We start from the raw sequence: 8,356 nt of genomic DNA, 5'->3' as shown, positions 1-8,356 counted from the left end.
TAGCAGGCTTGACAGAACTAAAAAGGTCTCTAATGACGCAGTAATGGACCTAACTTGCTCAACATTTGACAAAAGATCACTTAGAGTCAATGATGTAAAGGACATAAATGTTAGATTTGTCAGTATGATCCTTGGCTATAAGGCCACACATGCTAATAGGTTAAACTCAGTATCTAGCTTGTGTATTAAAAGTGCTCATGACTTAGTGAACAACAATGCTAGGATTGACATCTGTGGATGGCTTTAAGATGAATTGATAGACAATCTGAAGAATATCAAAGGAGACAAGAAAGGAACCTTTAGATTTGGAAATTTGCTTGTATGTTTGATGTTGTACATTACTAAGGAAGTACCTAGTATTGGTAGAAAAGACTTTGGCTTTGATATACCAGTAGAAAAGCAACTATTGGATACATTAAACAACATGGGAGAAAACAGAGAGAAAAGTATAAATGAACATTTTCAAGCAGTGAAGGCTCGAATGAAGACAAGAATTAGGCTATCTCAGGCAATTGTAGATAAATATCAGAAGGAAATATGTTTTGTAATCAAGAAAGATGAAATTTGGATGGAGGCAGTTGTCCCTAGGACTATCTGGGTAACTGAAATGAGATATGAAACAGATGATAACATAATTGAAAATTATGCAAAAACCCTCCTTGAAGCACAAAAGGAACCATCTGAGAAAGTTTTTGGAAATGCAGAAACAATTGAAAGTGGTATTCAGTCAAAGAAAAGAGTTAAGAAAGTTGAACAAACAGTGAGGAAGGGAACTAGATAAGCTAAAACAATTAAGGAAGATGTATTGAAGCAAACTGGTATTAAGGAAAGTGAGTTGGAAGGACTTCAACCAGAAACTCATCTTTCACCGATTGCAACTTCTTCTGAAAGTGATATACCGACGGTATTCAAAAGGGTAGAAAGGAAAAGAAAACCCTCACTGGTACCCTCACCCACACCTAGGAGAACAAGACAAAAGCAACAGGCAGTGAGGCCTCCAGTTAAGAAGTTAACTCTAAAGAAGAATAAGGTAAACCAAGATATTGCTCCACTGGACAAACTTTTAGGTGAAATAATAGAGGATGGAAAGTTAAAAAACATTAGCAAACTTTATAACAAACTTTCCACTGATGACAGAGAAAGCATAGAAAATAGTGTAATTCTACACTTGGACATATACAAGAAATTTTTGATGGAAATTGTTGATGAAATACCCAGTGATCTCTACAGAAGACTTGAAGCTAGAAGGGTAGCTATTGTTGATTTGGATAAGAAAATAAAAATTGAAAAATTGCTTGCAGTTCACCCAGTGAAATCCACTAAAGAAATAGATCAATTAATTAGTGAAGCCAACCAGACAGTATTTTCAACCGGTCACCGACATGTTGCACTGATGGCAGGAAGAATGAATGAAATTTATGAAGAGACTACGGATCAATGGGACACATTCTTTGTTCAAAAGGAGAAACAGGAAGAACTTAAAAGACCTAACACTATCAGAGTCTATCAAAAGGATAGGGATAAGGGGAAAGGTAAGGAAGGTGGACCTCCGAACCTAAAAATAACTGATAACTTACCCCCACCTCTTTCTGATACTCCACCGGTAGAAACAATTGACAATCAACCAACTACAGAGAGCATGGAGACTCCTCAAGAGGATACAAATCTCAAGTCTGAAGTTTTGTACGCTATGAATATAGACACCCAAGAGGTAAACATTGTGGTGGACAAAGAGACCACTGAGGACAAGAAGAAAGATGTGGCTACTGAGCCACCAGCTGCAGATGTTGAGGTTGAAATTAGTGAGACTGTAAATATAAGCACTGAAAAACCTACAGATACAGAGAAACCGACAGAGGACGCCACTGAGAAACCATCTGAAGCACCAGTAAATGAAACTGAAAAACAATCAGAGGTAAATACAGAGAAACCGGAAGTGCATACAAAGACTACATCTGAAAAACTGGTAGTTGAGACCATAGAGAAACCCTCTGAGGCACAAATTGAGAAACAGGAACAAAAATAGGCTGAGGTATAGGTTCAGACCGAGACAGTGCCACCAACAACAACTGAAAAGCCTAAACCTTTGCTAGTAGAAATGCAAACACAAACTGACCTACTAGAGGTCGGAACAAGCAAAGTTATTACTACAACAGATAGCATGGAAATTGTGAAGACAGTTGGGCAGACATCTGCTACTTGAATGACAAAATTCAGACCAATGAACGTGATAGATGTATTATTGGATTCTATTAAGAAGACCACTGAGTGTAATCCACAAGCCTATAAGGCTATTGATGACACTATTCCTATTCTTAAATTGATAGCACCCAAGTGCATTGTGGGAAGTAAAGATTCTTTAGGTCAACTAGACACATTGTCTAAATACATCACCAGTAACATTTTGACAGTTGATCAGATAAATGAGGACACATTGAAAGAGATAATGATTAAGGAGAAAGACAAATTATTTAAGGAAATAGTGAAGAAGAATAAGGAGAAAATGGAAACCTTATTATCGGCACTAGGAGAAACAATTTTGGATTTCAAGAAACTATACAGAGACACCTATAAAACTAATATTTTGACAGAGAACATAGATTTGGAGATCAGCAAAGCTCAAGAAGACATTAACAATATTGCTAACAATTTAATAGGATCATTGGATTCATTTTTGGAAATTGAAAAGAACATTGCAGATCTTGAAGAGAAAATTGAGAAGTTGGAAAAAGTCAAAGAGAAGATAAAGGTTAAGGCAAAGAACTAAAATACAAACTAGGTCCTAAACTAGATTACCTCATTTCTTTGAGAAAAGAATTTTCTGAGGCTCTGGTTCCTGGACTTAAGACATCGGAAGAGAAAATGCACATACTAACCAGTACAGTTGAGAGAACAGAAGCAGCATTACAGGATAGCAAAAGATTCAGCGACAGTCAGAATTTGGTATTGGTAGATCTTTTCCAGATTGTAACCCCCCGGTTACAAGGATCTAGGTAGGAACCACACTCCACTGACAGTGAATGACAACCTTTGTCATTGATGTCAAAGGGGGAGTAGTGGAAATGAGAAAAATGATTAGAACAAAGACATCATCAGCTCAGGGGGAGCATACATTTTTGACAACACAGTTTTGGTAAGACAATTTTGGCAGATTCTTTTTGGACAATATTTTTGGATACTTTTTGGATTTTTCTCATGAGTGTTGCCATCAATGCCAAAGGGGGAGATTGTTGGCAAATGCACACTCCAATGAGAAATTATAGGTGATTGAAGGTATTGTCATTAATGGCAACCTTGCATTCCTATGATACCGACATGCACCGACACCGACAAACTCAACACCGACACACAGATCACTGGCACCATGGCCGACAGAAATTTTGTTTAAATGTATTTTGTATTTAATTGTAAAATCTTTTGTAAGCCGACTTGGTGGATTGTAATATGACTCATATATGTATGAGATCATTGTAGATAATTTAGATATGATAGATGGAAGGATTAATGCAGACCTAATATGCGAATTGTAAGGCAGATATTGGATAAGGGTTTATGTATGTAGTAGAGCTTAAACCGGTACTGAATCTAGCATAGTAGATGCTGATCTGAAGCATTACAAGATATTGGATTTGTATAATCCATTTTTGTAAGTCAGTGACACTTCTTTTGTAACTGAGTAGTGAGCTCTAGGCACTTGGCCTTCCTGCATGTGCAGGCCCCCATTGTAAACAGTAATATTCCCTTATTGGCCAATAAGCGAATATTGTGGGTCACAAATCCCACCGAGGTTTTTCCCACACTGGGTTTCTTTGTTAAAATACTATGTTATGGTGTGTCTCTTATGTTGTGGTTATTTCTCTTACTTATCACATTAATTTTGGTTTACCGGTACACAATTTTGATATGCTTTTCATGTTATAATTCAAATAAATTCTCATACCGATCATATACTGATTCACCCCCCTTCTCAGTATCTTTGGGAATCCTAACATTGACTAGATATGCACATTAAAGTGGATGCCCAACTGTAAGGTGATATAAATGGAGAGGAGTTCTAAGTTTAAATGATTGCTAGATAAAGAATCTAAATTAAAGTTATTATTAGAGTGTTACAATTCTCAAGTTAATTATAAAATGGATGTATAAGCTCTAAAAAATGATCATATTGTAGTGGAGATCTAAGAACTAAACTAAAGTAATATTGGAGGGAAGGGAAAAGGTGATATGAATATTGTTGGAGGGTGACCAAGTCCTTCCATCCATTGATTTAGATGGTAACCTTATTAAAGAGGTTAAGAAAAAAATTGATAGAAAGAATAAATTTGATCATATGTTAGGTAAACATTAAAAAATAAGATTTATTTTGAAACTAAAAATATTTCCAAATTGACAATTAATGTAATATGCATTTTTATTAATTATGATCATGCTTTCATTATTTACTAAACAAAAGTCACATGTACATATAAATTATCATCCCAATATCTTATTACATTTTTCGTTATATTCTCTTCTATATCACTTCGCATAACATTTTGACAAATTAATTTTTTATCGAGAAATAAAAACTTATCCAAGTTTTACTAAGACTATATTATTTTATCTTTTACACCTTTTTAAAAGTATCTTTTGTTAGAGTTGCTTATTTTTAAAAATAATTAAATATTCTATTCTATTTATAATATTTTAAATATTATATTATAGTATATAAAGAATATCATATTGTGTGACCATATTTATTGTGGTTGTGCTATTCCCTTCTTTTTGATTTAATAAATGAGAGCCAAATGTGTTTATTTCATATTTAAAAGATTTTAGTTTGAATGTGTTCTTTTATGATAAAAAGTAGGATTTTGAAGTCATGCTGATGTGTTTTTAATTATCACGATAACAACGAATAGTAGTGCTTGAAGATTAAAATAATTATAAGTAACCACAGCAAAACTCATGTTGTGTGTGTGGTTTCTATCCTTTTGAGTGTACTAATAATCATATGTTTCATATTGAACTATTAGATGAGCCTCCTAAGTAGGGGATTGACTACCTCTTATTTGATCATCAAACTATGAATTGTGTTCTTATTGGAGATATTTGGGGATTGAGTACCTCTTATTTGATCATCAAACTATGAATTGATCATCCCTTCCTCCTCCCTTCCGCTAGAGAGCTCCGGAAGCTCTTGGCTGGCACCTTTCTCCCTGTTTTTCCTAGGGAAGATAGATTCATTTGGAAGTGGGACCCTTTTGGGGATTTCTCTGTTAGAACTACCTACAATAGCTTGCTAAAAGAAACTGATTCCACCTCTATCTGGAAAGAGGTTTGGAATCCCCAACTCATCCCAAAGGTCAATTTCTTTTGGTGGACTTCTCTCCTCAACAAAATTTTGACCCAAGACAATTTGGTCAAGCGGGGATTCCAATTTCCTATTAGATGCATCCTTTGCAAAAATGATGAGAAAAGTCCTGCTCATCTCTTCCTCCATTATGTCATTGCTCGGGAGCTCTAGGGGATGGTCTATAATAAGATCAATATCTGTTGGATTACGAATGACAATTTGTTAAGCTTGTCCCAAGAGTTTCGGGGCCCCTCATCCAACTCCCTTATCCAACAACCATGGAAACAAATCCCCCCTCATGTGTGATGGAGTATCTGGAAGGAAAGTAATGACAAGATACCTAGGGACAAAGAAGCCTCAATGGAAAATGTGTTTTCTCGATTCCTAAAATTGATTTTTGAGAATATCTCTATTTCTATAACCCGACTGGCCTCCAAACCTCCCTCTACCTAGGATTGGGAAATTGCTAGATGTTGAAACATCCCCCCTTTGTTCTCTCTTGTTGACTTCTCTAAGAGACTCCTAAGGCAAAGAACGGTCTGGTCCCGTCCGGCCACACATTTCAAACTCAATTTTGATGGGGCTGCCAGGGGGGTCTAGCTGTCGGTGGAGGGGTTATCAGAACCCAATTGGGGGCCCTTGTTGCTTCTTATGTGGGCAAACTGAATGGGCATTCCTCTAATCAGGCTGAAGTAATGGCCTTAGTCTGGGGAATCCATCTCACCCTCACCATGAGAATCAAGATTATGGACATTGAGGGTGACTCTAAGCTCATCATTGATGCTTTCAAAGGGCGAAATAGGTTCAATTGGACCATTGAGGGAACCATTAGGGACACCTTGAGGCTTATCTCTAGGATTGATTCTTTTAAAATTATGCATGTTTACAGGAAAGTCAATAGAGTGGAAGATGTGTTGGTGGCCCTTGGCCTAAATATTTATGGTTTGAGATGTTGGAGGAGCCATAATTCCCTCCCGAACCATGTTAACTTCCTTCTTCAGGAAGATAAATCTAAAATTCCTACCAATGATTGAGTTGTTGCCATGTGTTTTCCTTACTCTCCTCTCTTCCCTTGGGGTCGTCTGGAGGTGTTGGTTTTATAATTAAAATTATGAGAATATTTATTTGATCTATGCCGATGTGGTGGTGACTCATTCGACCAGGCAGGCGGTGAAGGATGTGCTTCTTTGTTGGCAAATACTTTGGGCTTACCGCGTTATGATGAGGTACGATTGGATTGGCAATGTGTTGGTTACCGCCGCTATTTGCTGGCTCTTCATGCCTCGTAACCAGGAAATTATTTCTAAAACTGATTTCAATTTTTCCCATTCACCCAACTTCATGTCTCACTTAATGACGCCAAGATTGCACACTTCCCATTGTCTTTTCTTTGCTTGCTTCTCGAAGGGTCTCTGCAATTTTCTCTGCGAATATTTTTTTATGTCTAAATGAATCCTATTGGTGGAGGATATGGGGGGTGAAAGAGTTATATATGAACCGGACAAACTGGATGATTTTAAGAATGACCTCCTGGTCTAGAATTTCAACGTTGAAGGAGAGATTGCCGATTTTTTGGAATGTCTATAGGGCCATGATGAGCAACTCTTGACTGCTTTTGCCTCCTCTTGGGCTAGGAGGCATGTTTCGGTGGACAACATTTATTTTTATGTCTCTGAGGAAATAATTGCCCAGGCCACAAAGCTGGCCCTTGATGAACGACGCTGGAAGCGCACTAGCCATGTTGCCAACAACGAAGGTCTGAAACGCTTCTTCTACAATCGCGAGGAACCTTTCAAACTCGAGGGTGGGTTTGCTCGGGAAGAGCTTAAACACCCGTGAAATATGATCTACCTTATGATCATGAAGTACTTCACTCTCGAGGGCAGGCACAAGGTATTCTACTACTATCATTTTCCCCTTCTAAATCATTTTCGCAATAATGATTTTCTATGTCTGCCCTTTTATTTACTGTATTCCATTGAAAGTTCTATTAAAGACACCATGGATCCTTCACCAAGGCCTCATTTACAGGCTGTAAAAATTTCACGAGGCACTTTCCCCCCCAGAACCTCTCGCTCTCTTAGTCCCCCATGCCTTCTCCTCAGCAGCTTGCGGCCTTGTCTATGGCCTTCCCCAGATTTTTCCAATATCTGCATGAAGGCTTTTCTTCAACCAAATTCTCCATGTCTCTGCCTGCTTATGCCTCTATTGTTTCTTTATTTGTGGTCTCTCCCAGCTTGACTCTATTCACCTCTCCTAGTGTTTCTCGCTCCCTGTCCAAGGGTAAAGGCAAAACCCTTGTTAAATTCAAACATATTGTCTTTGATGACAATTCATCCTCTGAGGATGCTGAGGTTGACAACCCTTCCCTTGATTCTGAGGTTAAAAGGAGATCCTCCAGATTGGCTTCCAAAATCTTGCACAAAAAGAAGACCCCCGTGATTGAAAATATTGACTCAAAGGAGGACTCCATTGAGGACAAGGACGGAGAGGACCCTAAAACCACTATGGGGGCACCTGGTGAGGATGCCGCTGAAGCGGATATGACTAGGGACCCCATGGATTTGAGCATTGTTGGTGCAGCTGGTATGAACAATTATGAGATGCAAGCCCAGGACTCTATTGATGTTAAGGATAGGGCCCCTATGAACATGGGCACTGTGGGTGTCATGGGTGACAAAAATTCTAATACCAAAGTCCTAGACTTTGGTGACTTGGACTCAGATCTAAAGATGACGAAACAGGTGATGAAATCCATTCCTCTGATGGGCCAGGGCAATGCTATTGACTGTTCCCCTACTGAAGGTGTGGCCAAGGTGATGGATAATACTATGGATGGCATGGCTACTGTGAACCCCCAGGGTGTCCCTACTCTGGAGAAAATGGAAATACTGCGCATGGACGTGTTGGGTATCACACAGAGGATTGAGAACCTGGGCCCTTTGCTTGAATTTCATGCTATCATGGATGATGTCAATCGACTCAAGAGTAAGGTGGAGGCCAGGGATGCCCAAATTGCGG

The sequence above is a fragment of the Cryptomeria japonica genome, chromosome 2 (genome assembly GCF_030272615.1).
Source record: "Cryptomeria japonica chromosome 2, Sugi_1.0, whole genome shotgun sequence".
In the NCBI taxonomy this organism is placed as follows: Eukaryota; Viridiplantae; Streptophyta; class Pinopsida; order Cupressales; family Cupressaceae; genus Cryptomeria; species Cryptomeria japonica.
The sequence above is the reverse complement of the archived record's forward strand: the minus strand, read 5'-3'. Positions refer to the sequence as shown.